At 37.8% G+C, this 15822-nt stretch overlaps 2 pseudogenes; both read right to left on the reverse strand.

The window, feature by feature from the left end:
* The window catches only part of LOC122144236, a 16991-nt pseudogene extending 10426 nt beyond the window's left edge, over positions 1 to 6565 (reverse strand).
* Positions 6566 to 8105: 1540 nt separating this feature from the next.
* LOC122144237 lies at positions 8106 to 12587 on the reverse strand (annotated as a pseudogene).
* Positions 12588 to 15822: the final 3235 nt, after the last annotated feature.

Genomic DNA, 15822 nt, shown 5'->3' on the forward strand with positions numbered 1-15822 from the left:
CTGTCTCTTATTTCAGTAATTGGCGTGGAGAGAGTATATAACGCCAGGAGAAACAGAAGTAGGTGAGAGAGAGAAGGACTGCTGATGAGTCCTGACCTGGAAAATACTAACGCTGAAGTGATTTGAACGCTATGCTATGCCGGTGTGAGGAAGCACCACTTTGATTTAAGAGTGTTGAATTTAATAAAACATCGGCCAGCAGTCAAGTTTCCACCCCTTGTCCTCTCCCCTTTTCCAAGCACCCACGAACTCTTCTTTCTACACAAATATTTCTCTCTAAAAAGACTTGTAAACGTATAATTGTAAAGATATATGCATTTTCTCTTGCTTTTTGAGCTGGACTCACCCATCCTTTGAGAGGGGCCCACGTTGAAACACGTACACAAGTCCCGCAAGATCCAACCCACCATGACACACGACTCAAGCTCCGGACACTTTAGCCTGTTAACCCGCTAACAAACAGCAAACCCGGCCAAGACTTTACCATGCATCTTCAAAGAACTTCTAGATGCTTTAGAGGACGCTTTGTATAGCCACATCAATCTGGCCAAAATTATAGGTTCTGACCAATAACTAACAAATTGCAACCTGGGGGAAGATACATCTGACATTTAAACGGAAACAGGTTATGAATTCCAGCTTAAAGCATTTATACACGCTTCAAAAAAATTCAAACAGCCTTAAAAAGCATTTCACAGAGAAGCTTCAATGTCCAAATATGTATTTTCCCCAGGTTGTCAAAGGTCAGATTAAGTTACAAGTCGACTTTTAGACAAATAAACGACGTGGATGCAAACCTGGAACTACTTGCCTGGAAGCGGAGAGACGTACCAGGTAGAATGTCAGGGCATTTCTGCCTGTCCAGAGCGCCCTATGAGAGCGCTTTCCGCGCAGGTTTCTAGGCAGAAATGGAGTAAGAAAGGACATAGGTCACAGTTTGACCAAGGGGGGGTTCTGGTCATCTGGCAAGGGGGGCAGGACGCAGTCGTTCCCATGCCCACAAAGCAAGAGGAAGAGGGGGAAACGGTCTGGGAAGTGATCTAACACAAAGCTTCTAGTCTGTCTGAACAGTGATTTATCTTCTTCTTTAAAATTACTCTACTTCTATAGACATTTCCACCCTCCTTCCCCACTATCTGCCTAGGGCCAAACTGCGCCCACACCCTTCCGAGACAGAGAGTTTCCCCCGTTCGGTCAAAAGTCATCCAGCAGCGCCCCCTTAAGAATGCACCAACGACATAGAAGGCCTGGCTTCGAGATAAGGTCAATTTGCAACCACCCAGGCGTAAAACAAAAGCAAGGAACAAAAAAAAGAAAAAAAACCTTGTTCATGACCATAGTTACATAGCGTGTTCAGTAACAGGGGTCAACATACGGCAGCCACAACGTAAGCAATCCTGGAACCCCTATGTTTCAGAAGGAGACAGATTAATCCTTCCCTTCCACCAACCCCCCGAAGCAACTACAAACCAAAACCACTGTACATTACATACTCAGCCTAAGTGAAACCATGGCTGACAGACAACAGCTAAAAACAATGAAAATTTCATCCATTGTACAAACAAATAATCATAATAACATAGCACGATCGTATAAAATATAAGTCTAGTGGTAAAATTTTTGCTGCAATGCAACACCTTCGTTAGCGATTTAGAAGCGCTGCCCTCCGTTTGTCGAAATTCAACGTTTCTTCGATCACCAGGTAAAATGCTCTCCGAAACACAATAGAGCGAGACGGTACATATCCCCTGCACATTTTAAGAATGCTTGTCGTAGCCCAACCTACCCCAAGTACCTGGGCCCCCTGCCTCCCTCCTCTTCTAGGAAGGAACCACCACTCAATTATGACTTGCAACGCAGTCTGCCTTTATTTTCAATAACTCCCCGAGCCCTTGGTACTGGAAGGTCCTTTGTAGGTAGCGCCAGAAAAAAAGAAAAAAGAGTGAGATCATGTACCTCCAGACTGACTCTTCTTTCACCCTGCTAACTGTGACCACGGGTGAGGTTCTGCAGATGGATGTCTAGTTTCAGAATGGGCTTACCCGTCGGGTTTCTCTGGGCGAGTTAACAACTAATAGCAGATTCTTGGATAGAATGGACCTGTGGTGATGACAATATTCTCCTCACGTAACATCCGTTCCTACCAGAGAAGCAAGAGGCGAGAAACTTGCTGTCAGTTTAGTTTTTCATTAATACTGGTAGGTAAATAGATGAACCCTGTCTTGCATTGAAACTCCAAAGAGGACACAAGCGGTTCTACTACGTTATAGCAGCATTCAAAAGTTTGGGGTTGGTAAAACTGTTGCTTGTTTTTGAACGAAGTCCTCTGCACAAGGGCTGGGGGGCATTTTGTATTTGGATACATATTACACAGTTATGAATACTCGTGGTACCATGTTTTCCACATTTAAAAATAAAGGCTTACAATTTTTGATTACACATTTCGAAATGCCAATTATATTCTTGTGATGATGGCAAAGATGAAGATTGTCATCGACCTTAGAGTCCAGGTTAGATGCCATCTTGAATTTATATGACAACTATGGCTCAGTTACGGGACAGACTGCTGATCGCCGTATTTACAGGGATGTACATCCGTTTCTAAATTATTCATAGGTATAGCTATGAAGCTTTTGATCACCAAGAAGGCATTTCTTTACTAGACAGATGCTGTGTCTTGGGGAACGAGTGTCAAGCACACACCATCATGTCCTCTTGTTGGATAAAAAAACACTGCACTTCTGTCCCTCACGGCCTGCGTTGTTACTTTCTGTCGAAAAGTACAATATTGTACTACCCTGCCTCTAAGGTCTATTACCCCAGGTTTCAGTGGCAAATAATACATCAAATTATTCTAATTATGCTGATTTAGCACTCAAGTTTCTTATCGCTATCCAGTATTGGAAACTGGTGATTCCAGATTGTGCTACATAACATTTTGTCGGACGCTGGAAGCTTTGTTGATGAACAAAGTTCAAAAACATCTGAAATATTTTGGCAAGATATTATAAATGTCTTATTGCCCCTGGTTCAATTTAAATGCTCACTTGCTTTTTCAAAAAAAAAAAAAAAAAAAAAAAAAAATCACTTAGAGCGACCCTAACTTTTCAGAAAAGCAGTACTGGAGAGAGATAACTCGTACAAGTATTTTGATTACTGCACATTAGCCAATTTTATAATGCTTTCAAATATCAATAAACTATAGTGCTTCCTCCATCTCTCTTGAATACAAAGGATTTTAAGTACATTTCAAAATACATTCGGCATATAAGATGGCGAGATTCTCCTGCTTCATACATTTCCAGCACAACAAACGCGAGAGAATCCAGGTGTTTGTTTTCATTTTGCATGTACATGTGCATTATGGCTTATGATGTGTCATGGAATGAAGCACATATCAATGAGAAATCAAACGTATCAAACTACTATGACGGCAGTGCACTCACCACATATGAAAGTGTAGTTCTTGGCTAGAAGCCAAAACAAAATTGAAACACTGGGCCCGAAGGCCCCCGAACCCAGTTTTCCACATTTGTTCCCCTTATAGTTCCCCCTTTTTTTCCTGCGTGGCATAAATATATTTAAATATGTGACTTTACAGTTTTGTCTAGATTTTCAAAAGAAAAAAATACATTTTTCAAGATCAAAGTCAAAAAGCAATTTAAAAAATATTTTGCTTACACATGAACCTTTTTGAGACATTTTAGCATACACTACCACCAACAAAGCACAATTTGAGACTTAAAATTAAATTAAATTAGCAAATATAATATTTTTGGCCCTGACTAGCCTAATTTTTGAGACCCCCTTCTAAGAATTCTAGTATTCAGTGTGATTTTATACTGTACAAATAATAAATGCAGCCTTGCTTGTTTGCCATACATTGCAATCCGTGAGTATATTAGAAAACAAAACAGTTTTATTTACTAATACAGGTTTCGAGGCCATTTTCACAATTTCAATCATCATACAATAACCAGCCAGCAAAACCACTCCTTCCTCTTCTCATCAGAGACATGAGCATACAGTACTAAATCAGTCTCTCGATGCTCGGATTGCTTATGATGATTTTAATAAGAATTTATTATTCAGTCTTTTAAACTTATTCGGTTAATTTTAGGTTGCACAACATTCAGTGCATCCCCTAATCAAAACTTTCCATAATCATACAAATTAATGATAAAAAAGGGGCGAGAAAAAGACTTTATGAATTTTTGAGAGTTTTCCAGGAGATCAGCCTGAGCAAGAGAAAAATGGTAGGCACATCCCTGGAGAAGCAGCACCAACTCTAACTCCAGCTCATCTTTCAGCAGGAGTCCTGGGAGTCTTGTAGCAACCAGGGCCCACTCAAAACACCACGCAGTTTACTTTGAGATGAATGCACTGCGAGATTGGGAGAACAGCACAGACTCCTGAGCATGCGGCGATACTTCCACCGAAACTGTTAACTATAAATTACTAATGTGAGTTTGGTTTGTGTTGGTTTGTGTGTGTTTTTTCTGCCTTAAACATATATAAGAGCATTGAAATTGCTCAGTAGTTTAAAAATCGTTAAATTTTTAGTTTTAGTTAGTGCGTTTAGTTTGACTTCTCTATCCAACACAACATACCGTACAGCATCAATGACACTACTCTCTTTCTCATTTAAACCACTCAGAGACAGACTTCCAGTGGCTTGCGGCTCCACGTTGTCAGACACCATTGCTCTTCACTGGACACTGCATCCAGCTGCTCTGCTGGATGGGTACCGGAGTTGTGAAGCTTAAAGCATGGATTAGGACATTCGTGTTACCAGTCAGCCGATCCTCATTACCACCACACGTCGCGAATACGTTCGGCTATGCGAGTGTTACTGCAGCTTAGCCTCTATTGGCGGATTAACCGACTGTGAACCAGCGTAAAACGATAAAAAGTGACTTGATGTGAATTAGTAGACACAGAAAGACTGAATTCAAAAAACACTGCCTTTGCTGGTTACACTTCATCTGTGTTCTCATTCACGGTCTTCTGTTATTTTAAGCAAACAATGATGGGTACAAACATATTAGCAGTTTAATCAAAAAACCCCCCCCAAAAAAACATGATAACTAGTCTCCCAGAGAGAGAACAAGAATGAATTTGCATTGTAAATGTAATATACAACAGAGTAACATACGTCTTCTGGGTGAGAGAAAGATTCTCCTCCTCCCCCCACTTCCTGTACTCAACAATGTATTGGTTGTACTGCCTGAGATCTTCTTCATAACACAAGCGTGATCCTTACCAATACTTGCACAACTCTTCATACCTGCAACAAGAATTTAGTTTCATTGCATCTTTATGTATTCCAGACGCCGCCCAAACCAGGGCCTGTTGGGCCAAAGTTGACCATTGATGACTTTTTGATTTGGCCCACAATGTACATATATTAATACAATAGGAGGAAAAATGGGGGGGGGAAAGCATGCCATTAAAGCATATATTCCTTTTAGATTTTTGATAACATTTTTTAAGTTCCATTGAAATGTAAAAAACTGAATTTGATTAAAAAATAATTTACAATGAAAAAAAAATAGAGCTGGGCAATGATTAATGTCGCATCAAAACTGTTTTTTGTTTATATAATATATATGCATGTGTCGCGGTAGTATATATTTATTATGTGTATAATGTGTGTGTGTGTGTATATATATATATAAAATAAACATATTTTTTCTTAAATATATAATATACATGCATGTGTGTTTTTATATATACATAAATATATACAGTTCACATTATGTACACAAACACATTTATTTTGGATGTAATTAATGAGTGCTAGCCGTTCTCGCACTAAAAAAAAAAAAACCTTTATTGAATTTAAATGTAATATAGTTGGATATAATGCAACATTTACTTTTTGTCTAGGCTCCGCAGCTTATCCAACATATGACAGAAAGTCACTCAAAAATACTGTATTTAAAGAGGGTCCCCATCTTTTAATCATTACATTTCCAAGACATTTATCCATGAAACTTGGTTAAATGTATCATATAACCAGCATAAAAAGACATTTCTAGCCTTGTTCTCCCCCAATTCACTATAACAATAAAAATAAATGTACATAAATAAAAAAAATAATAATTTTAACATTTATTTTCCAAACCTGAAATCACAGTTATAACATTTTCTTTATGGCCATGGGAGACCTGTTTAGAGCATTCCCAAGCATCAGATGTTTTTAAGTATGAGGTGTTTTTACCGGTCGTAGTCCCTGCGGGTGGAGGCGGTGACCCTCCTGCATGAGATTATCCCCCAGTACAGCAGCTCCTCGTAGGCCTGCTGCTCGTCCCCAAGCAGGTGGTGGTCGAGGAGGAAGGGAGTCTTCCCTCCGCCTCGGAAAATTCCCCATCTGAGCCATTTTCTTCAAACAATCACCTGTAACGTACGAAAGTCGCACAACGTTCATACTAAATAAAGGATTCAAACAGAAAACCCCATCAAAACACTCACGTGTTATCAAGTTAACAAGCCATTCAATCAATGGTTCCCGGCGGACTTCTTATTAAAACTGAAACTACATAAAGCTGTAAAATAAAGCATCTATCGCGTCTTTCCAGTCAATCAATGGTTCCCGGCGGACTTTAGCAAGCTCACGGACAGTCATTTGAATACGTTACCCGATTTACGTTACGCAAAAACAACGATTCATATTTAACGGCCGAGCTGCAAGTACAACAAAAATTGCAGTCCATGTATTTGTTTTACATAGCTACACAAATTTGTTTGTGGTTGCACTCACCATTCACTCAGTTTACTCAATGGATGGAAGCGTAAAAAGCTCCGCTTCCGGGCCATGCACTGACCCCGCAGCGCACGCGCACTCAAATTTCGCCTCCCCTAGCGGAGACATGAGCAACTCCATTTATTAGGGACAATATTTTTTACATACACCTTGTAAAAAGAATGCATTCACACCCTTTAGGAACAATTCATTGGTCATTTCTATTATCCAGTCGATTTTCATGTTTATGTTTTGTTTGGGGTAGGTTGTCACATTATTATTCAAATTTGTTCAAAGTAGCCTACTACACAATGGTCTGGTAGGCTATTATGTTCCATTTTTTGCAGTTTTTAACTGTTTTGTGTCAAAAACTGTTTAAATTTTGCAGAAAAGCTTGTATTAAACTACTTAATGACAGCTTACCTCGTACATTACAACATGTGGAATAGGTCTTGAATAACAAATTAAAATGATTAACCAGTGATCATTAACAGTACTGGGTATCATTATTCTGGCTTTTGGAATATTCTGTTTGTTTATAAGTTAGAGCTTGGTTTAATGAGCTTCATGCACAAATGAGGTAGGCAACAGAAGTGAAAATTAAAATACAATATGTGCGTTTGTTGAAAATAAGGCTTTCGATTTTTTAAAAAAAAAAACAACTATAAAAGCATCCCGAAATGGGGGATGAACACAAAGAAATCAATTACTACAACAATATGAAAAACATTATTATTCACATTGTTTGAACAGTAACATATATGCAAGACAAACATAAGGAAAACTGTCTTCCCCTTCTGTGAGGGGGAAATAATGTTCAACCACAGTTAATATATGGTTGATGAATCATGAACTGTACAAAATCTGATTAGGTGAACATTTCTTTTCGGTTTTTTTATAAAACAAGAGATTTTTAAAATATTTTTTGTGCTCTTTGTTACTGTCATGTCGGGTTTTCATTGCTCAGGGCCGTTCATCATGGGGGACACACATGTTAAAAACACTGTCCAATCTCAAAGCTACAACACTGGCTGAATTAATGCCTCAATTACTAACACCAGTGTATTTTTCTGTATTGAGGGCTCAAGAGAGCAATAGCTAATTGCTGTGCTCTGTTTCAACTGGCGTGAAAGTTTGCCAGCCAGAATCTTTCTTATTAGTCGTTTTACAGGAGTAGTAATAGGACATGTTCATCTCATGCTTTATTTACACTTTGTGCAAATTTGCTAAAATAAATACATTCTTAACATAGAGGAGTGCAGTACATGCTGTAATAATAAGGGGTCCGGTGAGATCCTCTGTGGTAGAGCTGACTGCGTAGGCCTCCGGTTGTTATTGATGCAACACTCAGATTCAGATTCTACATGACAGGATTCTTCTCAGAGCTGGGGAAGGAATGGATCTTCCAGCAGCGAAAAGTGCTTTCCTTAAAAGTCCGTGGAGCCGTTGGTAATTAGTAAATCTTTGGAGGCCGGCAACCACGAACGAAGAAGAATATAGACCCATGGGTCCAGTATCTGGTTCCAGGATTGCTATCCGCACCCACATTATCATTAGGGTCTTATAGGTGGCAAGGTCATCTCCAATAGAGCCCTCGTATGACTGTTTCACTGTAATAGGCCAATAATCTAAAGTTAAGAGACAAAGACAAAACACCCATAAGGATTATGACAAAATATCCAGGTCTAAGAAATCCATAGTCCAGTCTATTTAAATATTAGGTGCTTTCTAGTTCATATACTTATACTTTTCTATTCCATTTTGTTATGAACTGTGCCCCACAAAAGCTGAGATTTATACCTTGAGTTTGATACCTTAAGTTATGTGCTTTCATTTAAAACAAAAATAATGATAATAACAATAAAATTTAGACACTGAAAGCTGTTTCTGTCTCAGAGAGAAAAAAAAAAATCAGTAATCATAAGATAAATTTAAAAATAAGAAATATAAAATAAATATAAAATCACAATGTGACATATAAAGTTGCAGCTTATATATAAAATTGAAATTTGCTTTGTAATTTTGTTTACTCTGTGGCATAAATGGGCTTCTATTCATTTGTTTCAACTTTTTATTTATATGGAGTACTGCATTGTCCACAGATTCAAACCTTCCTCAAACAGTGCTCAAGTTGTTGGAAATGCACAAAAATAAGTCACAGAAATGATTAATTTGTGGCTATTTGAGATGCTTTTCTTTTCTCTTGTTTTAAGAACACTTTGCATGGCAGAGAAAAAGCACTTTGTTGCCTAAGTCTTGTCCCGTTTTTTAAAGAATATCTGGGCAACAATTTCAAAGACTGTCAACATAAAAATGCAAACAATCTGAGTGAAAATGTGGTCAATTACTCTATAAATGAACCAAACTTGTCTACTAAAAATCTACTTCCTATATAGTCTTTAGTTTATATACATGTCCTATACGCATATGTGCCATATTTCAATGAACGTACCTATAATTATATTTTTGTGCTGGTTTTCCACTGATTTTAACTACAGTATGTTATTTTTAGTGAGCTTTCTTTACTTATTCTTTCAAGGACAATTTTCATGTTTGTAGTGGTTTTATGGTTTTAATATTATGCCAGCATATATAGAGCCAATTTTCATGATGGGGCTACTAAACCCACTGCTCACACTTACCAGAAGAGGGCTCCAGCAGATACAAGATGTGACCCTTATGCCTACAAGTTGCACCACCATCTCAATATCATGGGATCTAGCTGATCTACGGTTACAGGGTTTCTTTCGTATCCTCGCTAACACCAGCGGTCAGTCCACTTATGGTGTTACAACACCAAAAGCAACAGCAAGGGATGTCAACCCCAGTCCTGAGAACAACATAACAAAGGCCACGTCTGCCTTCTCTGTGTCCTCCAGCACTTTAATGAAACACCAGGTTCCAGGATACTGGTATGTATATGAACCCAGCTGAAAGCAGGGCAGAAGAGCAATGCAAAGAGCTGCTAACCAAATAACAGAAAGTGAGAGCTTAGTCCTTGTGGTTGTAACCAGCGAAGCATGGAGCAGTGGCTTTGTAACCCCTAAACACCTCTCAGCTGCCATGGCGCAACCAAGAAAGAGTGGACACAGTCCGAAAAAAAACACCATGCTGCCTCCTAGAAACTGACATAATGGGTCCGCCTGGTTGTATTCTTCAGAGGGTACACCTCCAGAAAGATACAGCCTCATTACTATTGAACCAGGTATGACATGCCCCACAAAGTCCGTGGCCACCAAAGAGCTGGCGAACAGGAGAAATGCTTTGGATCGTCGACGTAGGCGGGGGTATGCGTTTTGCCAGGATGAATAAAGCCACAATATTAGACAGGATCCCTAGGGTCATCGAGAGCATCGCAGTATGTATAGGGCCGCTCAGGATCTGGGTCTCTCCGAGGTGACATTCTCGGAAAAAGTCGGCAAGTGATGGAGAGGTCGGCTGTCCTTCCCATTGACTGTCATTGGAAAATGGGCTGAGTGGCGCAGCGCCTGATGAATTGCAGTGATGCATGGCTAACTCAGAGGAGTGTTTAGCTGCGGGGCTCCCATCTTCATGTAGAGCTGCTGACAGGATGGAGAATTATGTCTTAGAACAGATCATTTGAAAGACACCAAGAAATCAAAAACTAGTGTAGCCATTAAGTGCATTTTAAAGGTTACAACTTTCTCTTTTATGCTTACTGAATTGTTTTTAATCATTTGTAGAAAAACAGAGCATAAATATATATATAAAAAATGTATTATGGTGGTGAATGTCGCATCACATAGCATGTTTAATGTAGCGAGTGCCATCTATTAATAATTTTTTAAATAAACATTTTTTAACCAATTTCTTATGTAATATATTTTGTTATGCCAATCAATTAATGTGTCAAGAAAAAGATAACTTTCAGTAAATGTAGTATGTCTTTTATTTTTACAGATCATCCACATACAGTGAACAGTAGCTATATGTGCAGTACTATAATGCAGCAAAAATGGTTGAATGTTTTTACAGAAAAACACTAAAATGTTACATTTTCTGTTTTATGGACAGGAAAAAAATATGTTTAGAAGATTATTGGAGTACATTTGCCAAGAAAATACTAGGTCTTTCTGCTTCAAAAATTCACTTTTAATTTAATGTGTTTACTTGCCGCTTCTTTTGTAAACCATTTTGAAATTTACCAGCAATTTCTGAGTGAAAAAAGTTTTCTATACTATTTTTGTGTACGTAATCATCATGTGGCCTTTTCTATACCAAACTGTATTATTATGGTGGTGTTCAGTATTTTAAGGCAAAAATAAAGCTGAGTTTAAATTAATATATTAACATTATATCACTTAATGAAATACATTGTTATAAGTTGAAAAAAAATAGGCACAATTATGCAACGCAAAAATTTTTTATTTTTATTTTATTTTATTTTTATTTTATTTTTTTATGGCGAATTCCTGAAACCATGGCTGGCTAATTTTACTATAAATTTATTGGGATATTTTTATTTCACTGACCATTTTAAAAAGCACCCCCACCCAAACTTCCTGTACAAACAGGAAATGTATAATGACAATTAAAGTAATTTCACGTAGTCTTTAAAACATACAAACATGTGCAACTATTTTATATATTGTTTCAGAATGATAAATTGCATTTATATATTTGTTTGCCATACAATCATATTGTCATCTAAAAAAAAAAAAAGATCTATTCAGGGCCACGCCAAACATTACAGATGAGAGAAACATGTTCTGACAGAGGCTACTGACAGCCACAAATCGTTTAAAAACATTCCTCAAGGTTCACTTCGCCTGCATTTGACCCCTCAGTCGTTTGCTTTCGTCCTGGAGTCAACATCTCCCCTTAAGAATGCTAGTGAGTCATTTTATAGAGAGTCATATTTAGTTGGTTGCAGTGATGCATTTAAAAAACACTGATCCAGAAAAGATATAAATGGCATGCTACAACAAAGCTGGGTTCCTTTTGACACAGCATATCTACTTACAACTCAGTAAAGACAAGACCAACACAACTGCTTACCGTCATTAACGAATATCCACTGCTGATTAAAGCATCATGTCAAAAAAAAAAAAGAAAAGAAAAGAAAACAAGATTGCCTGCTTGCGTAAAAGTAAAAAAAAAAAAAAACTTTTTAGGTAATATTTTGTAAACAAAAGAAAATAAATCATTTCATAAACAAAAGTAAATGTTACTTTTAACTAAAGAAAAATTTAAATTAGTTAAAAATGAAATTATGTATTATAACTGGTGAATGTACAAGGAAAATGGTGCATCGTCATATCCATATATTCCATACGACCGCCTGGTCATCTTTACCAAAAGAAAAAGGTAATGCAGGTTCGTCTAGGTTTAAAAAATGGTTCCCCATAAGAGGATAATAAGTAGTTTTAAATGTCGAAATGCAGATTAATATGTTCGTAGTTTCACGGCTGTACATTCCACCGGCGGACGCGCGCGCTCAGAGCAGCCGCTTCAGTACAGTGTGTTTCTGACGGAAACATGCGGGTGACTATATAACCCCTCCCTGATGAAGCTCTCTGCTCTTAGGTGAGTGTGAATCACTCTTACCACCGGCTTGAGAGCTGCATTTCTCTGATATAAACACGGTGCTGTTATTTAAAGTCTTATTTTTAAGAAAACGCAACTGCCATACAGTAAGTTTAGGCTAGTGACAGGTAGTCATGCATTAAATACTAATTCAGTAATTCTTATGATAAAGACAGATAGGCCTACCTGATTCAGCATTTGCGATTTCGTTTTTCCCTGCTCTCTTAGGTCTGACCTTGAACATACTATCGAATGTTCCACTAAACCAGATTTTTGTAGATTGAAGACAGGTGTCTGTGTTTGCTTAATTTTTTTTCCAACCTGGCAAACTAGAGTAGCTCCACACTTGTGGTTTGGATTCAGACTAACGGCAATATTTTTACATGGTGAAATTAAAAAAAGGCAAGAGAAAAACGTGATTTTGTCCACAGCGGTGACATGGCTGTTTAAAGCAACGATTTCTTCTCAAAGACTGAACAGCTTATGTATTTATTGACTGGATTTTAATATGCACTGAATTGCTTTAAAGGGGTCATATGATGCGATTTCAAGTTTTCCTTTCTCTTTGGAGTGTTACAAGCTGTTTGTGAATAAATAAGATCTGTAAAGTTGCAAAGACTAAAGTCTCAAACCCAAAGAGATATTCTTTATAAAAGTTTAGACTTGTCCACGCCCCCCCGAAACGCCTCGTTTAAACACGCCCTCCCCCACATGTCTACGTTACAATGTGGGAAGATTTCCATAAAGCCGTCCAAATGTTCACCCAAAGAAAGCATAACTTTGATTCTCGCTGTTGCCGCAGGTGCTATGTTGTGAAGATGTGAAAGCGAAAATACTTTGTTTGGCCTTCCCAAAGAGGACACAGCTAGAAATCAGTGGTATTGTTATATAAGTATAAGTTGTATTTACAACACTGTTCCAGAACAGTTTCAACCCAAATATTTAGATGTGTGCAACACATTTTATGGAAGACTGTACAATGCCGGCTTGTTCTGACTCACAGTCTGTAAGTATGTTTAGGATTTGAGAAGATTAGGAGTTAAAGGATTTGCCACTGATGATTCAAACGTGAGTTCTGAGCAGTGTAGAGCAGCGGTTTTTCAATTCTAGTCCTTGCCCCCCCTGCTCTGCATATTTTGTATGTTTCTCTTTTTGGCTTCAGACGTTTGTTCTATTCGAACGTAAGTGTCCTGCGAAAAGGATATTCTGCCATGATTCCAGTTCAAAGCGAACGTATATGTTCCATTCTGAAGGCATGTGCATTGAAGTGTGCGAAACGTGAATTTAAATTGTATTTATTTACAGAGGTATATGATGTTACACTTGTCCGTGTGTGAAGACAAATCCGCGCAAATCCGTGATTTTATGTTGTGAGGTGAGCTTCAACAGATTTCCCCTGCTCAGGGAGTAGGGAGCAATCAACACTGTGTAGGGACCATGTCAATGAGAACACAGTTCATGCACGGAGCTCACTTCTAACGAGCTGATTATCTGAAACAGGTGTGTTAACAAAGAGAGACGTGCAAAATATGCAGAGCTGGGGGGCACGAGGATTGGAATTGAGAACCGTTGGTATAGAGCTTGTTGTTTGTCATTTCTCTGATCACAAATGCAGACATGGTTTTATGTTTATAAGTCATAAGTATGTCCCCACTGGATGCAACAAATGGCTTGTTTGTAATAGGTTTTGTTGTTTTTGTCTTGTTCTGACCGGGACACAGCATCACAGTGTGACAAGGGGTGTAACATTTCCATCACAAGCTTGAGGCATTCGGCCAATCACAAAGCACTGGATAGCTGGCCAATCAGCATACACCTCGCTTTTCACACTGATGAGCTTTGTAAATAATGATGCGTTTCAGAAGGCGGGGCATAGAGGAGAAACAAGATTGTACAGTATGTGGATAATAATGTCTTTTTTGAACCTTAAACTGCATAAACACTATTTCATTACACCAAATACACAAAATAATGTTCTTTTTAGCAACATCATCATGACCCCTTTAAGATATAGGCCTATAGCAACAATATGGTTTAATTAGGCCTAAATCAAAACTCTCTATATGACATGCACAGGAATTGTAATGTGAAGTAAAAGGAAACGTGGCTGGTTGTCATTCAGGCTATTTCTTAATAAATACAAGGTTTTGAAAAGGGGTGCTTCCTCTTTAACACTAAGTTCAACAAATTGTAATGTGAAGTAAAAGGAAATGTGGCTGGTTGTCCATTCTGTCCTAAACTACAATTTTGAGTATTATTCTCTTTGTCGCTATAGTTGTTGTGTAAACAAGTGACCACAGTTAAACCACATTACATTTAAACAAGATTTGTACTGGTCAGTTTAACTATGTTCTCAGAACAAGGATATTTTTTAATAAATTTACATTTAAACAAGATTTGTACTGGTCAGTTTAAAAAATGTCATAATTGTTTTGTGCTGCGTAATCATTGTACAGTACAATGAGGCACAAAAGAAAAAAAAATGCCAATGTTTGTTCCATGACTATGATCTTTTTTTCTTGGAATAACAAAACAAAACAAAACACACACACACACACACACACACACACACACACACACACACACACACACACACACACAACCTTGTATTATATTGGAACCCCCAGAACTAACCCCCCCCCCCATACTCCTTGAATACCATTGAATTAATGGAAAAGTGTATAATGAAGTGAATTGAGGTGGAAACATTTTTGCCCCAGATAAGAAAAAAACTGAATATGACAAATTAAAACAAACATAGCGGTTTCATGTAAAAAATTTTTAATCTTCTCTTTCAAGTGAGAGGACACTGGATAGGAAAAAAATATTTACAGCGATTGATGTCAAAATGGAAAATAGTGTGTCACATATCTGCCACATCAATAAGCTCAAGTTAGAGAAGTTTTGAACCACCCAGGTCTCTCTCATTATGTCATCAGCCAGGGTTTTAGCTTTTGAGAAGCTCATTATTAGACTATTGACACTGGATCCTTAACATGGACAGATGAAGTGTGTAATTTTTTCTTTGTCATTTCAAAGATGTGGTGTTCAGAAAAGTCAACCAGAAGTCGAGTGCTTTTTCTACAGCAGGGATTTTCCATATAGAGCACCATTCACCCATTCATTTAATAATCTTGTGATATAGCCATTTGGATTTCCATTGATTTCAGTCTCCGAGACTAAGTCTAACAGTGAGCAAAGTTTTACCTCTTTATTTATTTTGCAAAGACCACATTTCTGTTTCCGCTCTTCCCATGTCCAACTGTGAAAAAAACTGAATCTGCAAAACTGATGGCAGAATATTGTCTGAAGAAGGGGCACCAGTCAATCAAGCACGTCTACAAGACACCCATGCGTTAATGTTGGAAATCAAGGATGTGCTTAAAGATGTGTTTTAGAAGTATGGCATTGTGCAAGTTTCAACATACATATTCATTTTATTCTTTTTATTGGATTTTTTTATTTTTTTATTTCAAGGAAAAGTTGGAAATCATGGTTATTTTATTGTTTAGAAAACAGCAAATATTGTG

This window comes from Cyprinus carpio, unplaced genomic scaffold (assembly GCF_018340385.1).
Source record: "Cyprinus carpio isolate SPL01 unplaced genomic scaffold, ASM1834038v1 S000006625, whole genome shotgun sequence".
NCBI classification, from domain to species: domain Eukaryota; kingdom Metazoa; phylum Chordata; class Actinopteri; order Cypriniformes; family Cyprinidae; genus Cyprinus; species Cyprinus carpio.